This window comes from Arvicola amphibius, chromosome 17 (assembly GCF_903992535.2).
Source record: "Arvicola amphibius chromosome 17, mArvAmp1.2, whole genome shotgun sequence".
Classification (NCBI taxonomy): domain Eukaryota; kingdom Metazoa; phylum Chordata; class Mammalia; order Rodentia; family Cricetidae; genus Arvicola; species Arvicola amphibius.
Window position 1 is genome coordinate 38,407,411 of NC_052063.2, and position 6,245 is coordinate 38,413,655.

Here is a 6,245-nt window from a genome sequence, read left to right on the forward strand (position 1 = left end):
GCACTCTTTCAGCTGAGTGTTCTTAATTTTCATGTTCAGTCTTTTTCAACTCTTTCCATTTAAGACTTGTGATTCTGGAGTGGTGGGTTTAGCTCCATGGCCTAGCACACAGTTTTCAGTGCACACGCAAGCATGCACAGGCACACCCCCCCACACACACACACAAATGCAATATGGATCTTTGCCTAAGGTGTTGTATTAGTCCGGGTTCTCTAGAGGAACAGACTGAACAAATGACTCTGTGTTTATATAGATAAAGGGGATTTATTAGACTGACTTGCAGCCTGTGGTCCAGCTAGTTCAGCAAAGGCTGACTACCAACCGAAGGTCCAAGACTCCAACAATGGTTCAGCCCACAAGGGCTGGCTGTCTCAGCTGGTGTGCGCCAGACATCAGAATCTGAGGAAGTAGGCTCTGCTGCCAGGGAAGGGATGAACTTGGCAGCCAGCGTAGGGCGAGCAGACAAAGGGCAGAAGTTTCCTTCTTCCATGTCTTTCTATACAGGCCGCCAGCAGAAGGTGTGGCCGGGATGAAAGGTGGATCTTCCCGCCTCAAAAGACTCAGGTTGGAAGTTGGTCTTCCCACTTCAAATGGTCTAATTAAGAAAAAAAAAAATCCTTACAGTGTACCCATCCACTAGAGTTTAAGTGAATTCCAGATGTGGTTGACAACCAAGAAGAGCCACCACAGGTGCCTTGAAGGTCTCTAGCTCTGTCCCCACAGCCTTCATCCGTGGTGTCAGCATGGATAGGTTTATTAGTGTGCAAGGATGTCAGAGTTGCTGCCTCAGTGCCGCATGGTCAGAGGATCCGCCCTTTTCCGCTGAACTGCCTTTCTGCATTAGAAGTCAGTTGACCAATGAGTGTGGACTCGTGTCTGTACTCTCTAGTCTACAGAAGGGTGTGTTGTCATGTTTGCATTAAGTTTGTTTTGTTTGGGCTTGTTGTGATGGGGTCTCAGGTAGCTCAGGCAGATTCTGAATTCCGCTACGCAGCTGAGGATGGTCTTGAACTCATGACCCGTGGCTTGCAAAACCACATTGGGTTGAAGACTGCACTTCGATGTTTTTATGAAAGTGGATATAACATAAAATTTGCTGTTTTAACCCCAGCCTTTGAGAGAGAGACAGAGAGAGTCTGTTAGCCAAGGCTGATCTCAGACAAAATCTACCCCACCACCTCACCCCACCCTGCCTCCATCCTAAGGGCTGGAATTACACATTTTAGCCATTTTAAATACAGGACACAATGGCATTAATCACATGTACACAATGTAATGCTATCATCAACCACTCTTATTTTTTCCAAAATGAACATTAAAAAAATTTTTTTTTTCAAACTTTAGAATTTTGAATGCCACTTCCTAATTCTCTGGTTTCGTTTCAAGAGAAATGTTAGGGATGTAAAACAGCTCAGCGGTAGAGAACTTGCCTAGCATATGTAAGGTCCTCCATTCAGTTCCCCGGGACCACAAACATAAACTTAAAATTGCTGATGTCCCAGAGAGGTGGGTCTGAGTCTTAAGGAAAGCAGGGCGTTTCCAGAGCTCTCAGAGGTCCTGTAGAAGCATCACTCGACTCAGAGAGGTGACAACTGAGACCGGGGGATCACGACACTGAGTGACGGAGCCAGCTGAGGGGAAAAAAAGAACTGCTATTTTTGTGCGGTTGGGGGATTTGACCAAATCCTCAGAGCCTCCCTCTGTGAATCCGGCTTTGGTAAAATCCGCTTTCCTCACATTTGAAAATGTCTTCGGGAAGTAACCAAGGGAGCAGAAGGCAGAGCTGGGATGGGGGTAGCAGTAGAAAAAGGCAGTCACAGGTGGAATGGCTCATCTGAGGGAGAGCCTGCTGGGGCTCCGGGATGCTGAGCCAGGCCGCGCTCAGCGGCGCCCTCCTCTGGCACGAATTACAAACTGCATCGCAGCCAGGCCTTGAGCCTTGGTAGTGCAGACGTGGAATCTCAGCTAGTTGAAGCAGAAGCCCAAATTCAAGCTAGTTGTAAGCAACATAGACCCAGTCTCAAAATGAAAAAAAAAAAAAAATGTTTGCCTAGCCTCTAGCACATACAAGGCTCAGTGAGTTCAACCTGGGGTACCATAAAAATGACCTGACTCAAGTGGGAACCATTTTCCTAACTTAAAAAAGAAATGGCTAGGGCCGGGCGGTGGTGGCGCACGCCTTTAATCCCAGCACTCGGGAGGCAGAGGCAGGTGGATCTCTGTGAGTTCGAGACCAGCCTGGTCTACAAGAGCTAGTTCCAGGACAGGCTCCAAAGCTACAGAGAAACCCTGTCTCGAAAAACCAAAAAAAAAAAAAAAAAAGAAATGGCTAAACGGTGAGAAGGTGTTAATAAAGTTGCCAAACGTTACCCAGTTCTAGGTGTGTGATTTCAGAGGTCTCTTAACTAGTATAGAAGAGGCACCTCTAAATTAAACCACCGGTCTCCAGTCTTTTCCAATGTAGTTTATGGACGTAGCTTTGAAAGTACGGCAGCCCTGAGAGGAGAAGCTGAGCGCGCTGGTGGCCTGCTAAAAAAATAAACAGGGAGCCGGCACTGGAGGGACCGGGCCCCTGTCTGGTAGGCTCTGAGTCACACAGGTCAGTGGGGCTGGCCCACTCAGCCTGTCACCCTCAGCTGTCTCTCAATGCTACACAGCCGGGCTGGGCTCTGGTCAGAGATGGGGACGGCAATATATAAGCTCTCAGACAAAATCAACTTTCAGGGGAAGAAGACCTACAGGCCCGGTAAGCTTTCCCCTCGTTTGAAATGACTGAGGGCCTCAAGAACCCTGGGAGGGATCAGGGACCCACGTTGATTCAATTGTTTATACCTTTGATGTTGCAAGACCCAGCTGTTTCTGGGGCCAGAGATGAACACTTCAGGCAGGCCTGCTGTTGGGGTTTCTCATCATCTGAGTTCGATTATAAATCGTTTCCCTAGGAAACTTTGTTTCTTGTAAGCTGAAGTGCTTTCAAATGTTGCATGAGTCTAACAAAGGGTAGCCAGCACAGCCACGGGATAGCTCAGAGGGTCTGATTCCCAGTAACAGATGGAACGTGGACTCCAGCGTTATTCTGACCAGTTATAAATATCAAGGACATGTGTTTTGCTGTTCAGGGTCTTCCTAAAAGGACGCAAGAACTTTCAGGCTGCGACTCCAGGTTCTTAGCAAGCAAGGAAACATTTGGGTCGTGGCACTCGGCAGAAAATAGTGGGGGGAATGTACGCAGGTGCCGTAGCATCTCTGGAGAACGCCTAGAGGGGCTGGGGTTCCCTGGGTTTTCAGAAAACACCGAGGCCCTGATTATCACAGATGTGCCATGAAGTTTCAGCAGAAAGGGAATACTGAGATAAAGTAGGGCCGTAGATGCCTGGTCCCAACACTTGTAAAGTCCCTGCAAGATGTAAGTGCCTTGCAGGGTGTGTGTGTGTGTGTGTGTGTGTGTGTGTATGCGTGCGTGTGTGTGTTGAGAAAATGAGAGAGAGAGAGAGAGAGAGAGAGAGAGAGGAGAGAGAGAGAGAGAGAGAGAGGGAGATTGTTAAAGTGAAGAGGGTTGGAATGGCCTCAGAAAGGAAACCTATAACCTTGATCCATGGCCTTTTTCTTGATGTGTACAGCAAGCTGCCAGACTTTATACTAAGCTATGACATATGTCAGGGCTGCGTGTTTGCCATGAGACCACCTTCCTGATGTTGGAGGCTCATAGTCATTTGTCTGGAACAGCCTGCCTTGTAGAAAGCCCAGCATGACTGTTGTCACATCTGGGGCACAATGTTGTTGTTTTTCTTTTGAGACAGGGTCTCACTATGTGGCCTCGAACTCACAGATCCACCTGCTTCCCTCCCGAGTGCTGGGATTCAAGCTGTGCACCACCATGCCCAGCACCATTTTTTTTTTCTTTCCCAGACAGGATACTTCACGTGTCTCAGGTTGACCTCAAACTCACCTACAAGGATGACCTTGAACTTCTGATCCCTGATCTCACTGCCTCTATCTCCCCAGGTGGAATTACAGGCAAGCACCATTGTGCCTTGTATATATGGTGCTGGGGTCAAATCCATGGCTTTGTATATGCTAGACAAGTACTCGATCAGCTGGGCTACGTCCCCAGCTGAGCATTATCGATTTGGGTAAACAACATCATTTTATATCTGTTAGAATGGAAAATGCTGTTAATTATATTGAGCATGCCTTTCATTGTAAGATGTATGCCATCTTACATACATTACAAAAAAATACATACGTGTCTTTTAGGAAGCTGAGGGTGTGGCTTAGTTGGTAAAGGGCTTGCCTAGCATGCACAAAATCCTGGATTCAATTGCCAGCACTCCACACACAATGGGCATGGTGGTACATACCTGTAGACAGGAACGTGGAACGTGAAGTGGGAAGGAGCAGATGTTCAAGGTTCTCCTCAGCTACAGATTAAGCAAGTTTGAGGCTCTGTTGCAAAAGCACAAAACAAAAAGTGACTTTTAGTAAAGATGAAATTTATAGATAAGCCCAAGACCTTGGGCTTAGACGACAAAGAAAAGCCCTTTGTCTCATAACTCAGTGCTCCTTCAAAAGACCATTCCCAATCCATCAAAGCTACGCATGCAAGGAGAGCTCAGCTTGCACCTTGCTCGGGTTGTGTTTGCTTCCTGTGAGTGTGTTAGGAGGAGAAGGTAGGTCTGTTATGGACTCAACATCATAGAGATCAGAATTAACCTTGAGTGAGGGAGAAAGTGTTTACTCTTGTTATGACAGCGCCCCTCCTAGGAAGATGCGGACTCTCACACAGCTGACTAACTCGGTTTGCATCTTGACTTTACTACCATGTAAGCAGATGTAAATAGCAAAATGCTCAATTTAATCTGCTTCTCACGATAGAACTGACAGCCTGCGACTGGTTTTTTGTTTTGTTTTGTTTTGTTTTTTGTTTTTTTTTTTTAAGGTACGTAGTTTTAGAAGGAGACTGATGTGAACTAAGGAATTCAAATGTTTCGTATATCCTGTTCTATCTATCCTGAGTTTAAATACAGAATTCTATCGAATTACCACCTTAGTCCTCGGGGTGGGGGTGGGGGGATAACAGGTGAAGAACCTTTGCCCTTTCCCTCACGATACAACATCCATATTTTCCTAATAACCAGCATGGCAGTATCCATGTTCTCTGTGAGCAGGGTCTCTTCTTAGTGTCCCCTGAGTCTCCCGGGGAGACACAGTCAGATTCCTCCCTTCTGCCTCATCTCTCATGTCCTTCTAAGACAAGTTTCCCTGCCTTAGACTTTCCCAGCACCTGGCCCCTTGTCCGTCTTCTCTGCTGTCACGATTTGCATCGTCAACCTAATTGTTTTCTTTTAAAACGAAGGAAGAAAACATCTATTTCTATTTTTATTTTATATGTGTGTGTGAGTGCTTGGATGTGTGTATGGGTTTGTATGTATGTGTACTTGAAACCTGTGGAGTCCAGAAGGGGGGCATCAGGTCCCCAGGAACTGGGGTTCCAGATGGTTGTGAGCTGCCATGTAGGTGCTGGGAACAGAACAGCCAGGGCTCTTAACTCTTTCTTCCTCTCCCAACCCATTTCTTTTATTTCCAAATGTATCTAAGTCTGTATCTGTTTGTGAGTGCATGTACAGTTGGTAACAAATCTGGAGTTGGAGTTATGGAGGGTTGTGAGCTAGCGCAGGGCACTGGAACAGAACTCAGGTCCTCCGCAAGCGTGGCCTGCAATCTTAACTGTCCAGCCACACACACACACACACACACACACACACACACACACACCGCCCCCCGCATTGTTTCCTTGAAGCTCATTGAAACTCATTGGTCTGGGCTTCCGGCCCTACCCTCCTCGTTGTTTGTCTCCCTCATCCCTGGAAGCGCCCACCGGCCACCATCCTCTGAGCACCCCTCCACAGCAGCACTCCGCGAAAGTATAAACAGTCGCCACCGTGTCTGTAGTTCCTACTCTAAACCACACGGACAGGTATCTCCAACTTTACGACATTGCGGCACGACACGGCGTTGTCATGTACAAAGTTCGTGCTCAACAGGCACCCGACTGAGTCACAAAACAAACAAATGACTAACGCGTCTCAATGTTGTAAGCAGGTTTATGATTCAGTATCAGCTCCATTCATAGTTGTGCTGGGGTGTTTGTGGCCAACAGGCTGCCCGATCGTATTAGGGTGGACATGTCTGACTCTATAACATACCCCAGTTCACCTGTGTGCTTGTATGTGCTGCATACGTAT

General features: G+C 47.2%; 1 long non-coding RNA gene across 1 annotated transcript; it reads right to left on the minus strand.

Moving 5' to 3' along the window:
* Positions 1 to 244: 244 nt before the first annotated feature.
* LOC119803702 lies at positions 245 to 5,998 on the minus strand. The gene is made up of 3 exons (XR_005283691.1): positions 5,838 to 5,998; positions 4,362 to 4,446; positions 245 to 595 (listed from the first exon to the last, which is right to left on the minus strand). It is a non-coding gene; the product is annotated as an uncharacterized LOC119803702 (long non-coding RNA).
* Between the last annotated feature and the right edge of the window lie 247 nt (positions 5,999 to 6,245).